Genomic DNA, 2,972 nt, shown 5'->3' on the forward strand with positions numbered 1-2,972 from the left:
GGATAGGACAAGAAGGATTCCCTGGCTGCTCTGTTATTGGCTACTCCCCGCCCTAGAAACGCACAGCTCAGTTGCTCTAACAAGACTGGATAAAATGTGAGTGTCTGGCAGTTTGCATTTCACAGTGAGATGTGATAGATGCACGGTTGTTGTAGCAATGGAGACCACATGACCTCGGAGGCAGGCAGAGGCTAAGCCTGTGGTCACGAGTGATGGGAAAAGCCGAGGGTGGATTTGGGAACATCAGGAATCAGACTTTACTCTCTGGCAGGCTCTATTCCTGGAACAGCCGAAAATACTGAGGGCTACATTCAGACTCCTGGGTGAGTCTAAAAGATTGCCTGGTGAGAAGGAGAAGAGAAAAGGGGACCTTGTTCCTGTTCACATAGGTCCACCGGGTATATTAACACATTGGGATGTTAATTTTCTCCTTTATAGAATAGGAGTAATACTACCTGACTTCTCATCTCTCACAGGAATATGTGGGTGTTTCGTGAAGTGATGTTCAGAATTTCTTTATAGAAAAGTGCTACAGAAATACAAATAGTTTTAGTGACTAAATATATACATGAGCTCCATGTGTACTCTGAACTGCTGGAGGAAAGATAACACCCATTGAAGATTACTTTCTCCATGAGTTTCAGATTTGTGTTGTGCACTGACATCTTCACGGTAATACATTAACAATTCCACATGTATATCTAACATATAAAAGATGTACTCTTGTAATCCTGGGTGCTCTTAGATGTAGAATTGTGTGCTCGTTGCTGTTCTTAACTCCTTAGATGTCTGACTTTTCAGAAAATAACAAGTGATCAATTTGCCAATACTGTCACTTGCTTTACAAGTCAAAGGGACTGCTGAATGCTAAAAGCAGCTGGTAAAGAAAAGGTATGAATAAAACCTGACTTTAAGGATTTCAACTCTTCTAGACTAAAAAGACTCCATTGTGCAGGAGAAGCGTTTTAATCAAATGCAGTAGAAGATTTTAATCAAGAGTGATAATGATGATCATAATGGTTGTCATTAAGTTTTGGTGGTTAAAAGAAACAAGCTTCAGTTATCTCAAACAGGTCCCCTGGCATGGAAGACTCTATTTTTTAACCATGAACTTTGTTGTAACTAATTCTAGAGGATTCAACGCTGGGAGACCTGTGTTCTGGGAGACCTGTGTTCTCGTCTAGTGGGGGACCTTGAGAAAGTCATCTAATCTTGAAAGGTTTCTGTTTTCTTATTTGTCAAGCAAAGAGGATGGAATAATTCATCCCTACAGTCCTTTCAGCTCTGAGGTATTGGGATTACTCTCAATCACATCCAGAAAACTTGTGCTAATCTTCGGAACACTGCTAAGCAACAGCCTGAAATGAGAGCTAAAAATTAAATGAGACTCACAGGGGTTACAATAATCACTAACGCTGATGTTCTGGAGCGATGACATGCCTCAGACCCTGTGCCTCATACTGTGCATTTATTATCCATTTAACCCTCAGACCAACCACAGGAAGACCCGAGCCTACATCTCAGACAAGGAATTACAACAACCTGTGGGACATCCTCCTACCGGCCAACTAGTCCTTACTTACAGAAAGACAGATCTAAATCTTGTCAATGTCACACTTTGAAATAGTCCAGGGAGAGAGAGATGGCTGCTGGGATTTCCTTATTTTTTAACAATGTATTTTTAATTGATTTCAGAAAGGAAGGGAGAGGGAGAGAGAGAGAGAGAAACATCAATGATGAGAGAGAATCATTGATTGGCTGCCTCCTGCACACCCCCTACTGGGGAGCGAGCCCACAACCCAGGCATGTGCCCTGGTACATAGTTCAACCACTGAGCCACACTGGCTGGGCTGGGCTTGCTTTCAATGGCTCTTTATGCACCTTAGGCACTTGGGAGTTTACCAAGCATCAGAGCATACTTGCAGATTAATTCTTAGTCTTCATCTTACTAGACTTTTTGGTAGCATTTGACATGGTTAATTGAAACAGCTCTCAAAACAATTTCCTCAGCTGGCTTCCAGGACCCTGAACTCACCTGGATCGCTTCCCCCTTCTCTGGCCACTCCTTCTTATCTTTGCTGGATCCTCCCCATCTTCCCAGACTCCCCTTGTGAAAGAGCCTCTTCTCTTTTCCACCTGCACTCCTCCCTTGATGATCTCACCCAGGCTTTGAATTCTGTCTATCTGCTGGTGATTCTAAAATTAAACCTCCAATCCGGCTCTCCGATCTGAGCTCCAGACTAATATATTCAACTGCCAACTCAGCATTTTCACTTGGACAACTGATCTCCAACTTAAGAGACCTGAACTTCCTCCTCCAAGCCTGTCCCTCCCCCAGTGTGCCAAAAGGCAGTGACAGGCACTACAGGTTCACCCACCCAAGACCAGGAGTCATGCTGGATTCCACCTTTTTCCTTACAGGCCACATTTAATCCACCAGGAAATTCTGTCAGCTCTAGTCTGAAAAGTTGTCCAAAATCTAGCAGCTGTTCACCAGCTCCATCACCTCTACCTTAGTCCGAACCCCTAGCACCTCTCACCTAGACTCTTGCAATACTCTCCAGCTGGTCTCAGCTTTCACCCTTGCCTCTAGCATCCCCACCCAATCTATACTCCAAAGAGCAACTTGTGATTCCTTTAAAATGAAAGTCCTTGCAAACCCAACCACCTTTCCTCATACTGGGAACACAATCCCAAGTTCTTACCTTGGCCTATGAGAGCCTGTGGGACCCTGCTCCCAGGTTTCTCTCCAATCACATCTCTTACCACTCTCTCCCTCACTCCAGCCACACTGGACTTGTTCTTTTTTTCCAACACGTCCAGTTTGCTCAGGTCTCAGCACTTCTCTTTCTCTTCACTCAGTGTGGAAAACCGTTCCCCCAGATATTTGCATGTCTCATTTCCTCACTTCATCCAGGTTCCATTCAAATGTCACCTCATCAGAGAAGTCTTTACAACCTGCTATATGAGAG

Source organism: Myotis brandtii, unplaced genomic scaffold, assembly GCF_000412655.1.
Source record: "Myotis brandtii unplaced genomic scaffold, ASM41265v1 scaffold84, whole genome shotgun sequence".
In the NCBI taxonomy this organism is placed as follows: Eukaryota; Metazoa; Chordata; class Mammalia; order Chiroptera; family Vespertilionidae; genus Myotis; species Myotis brandtii.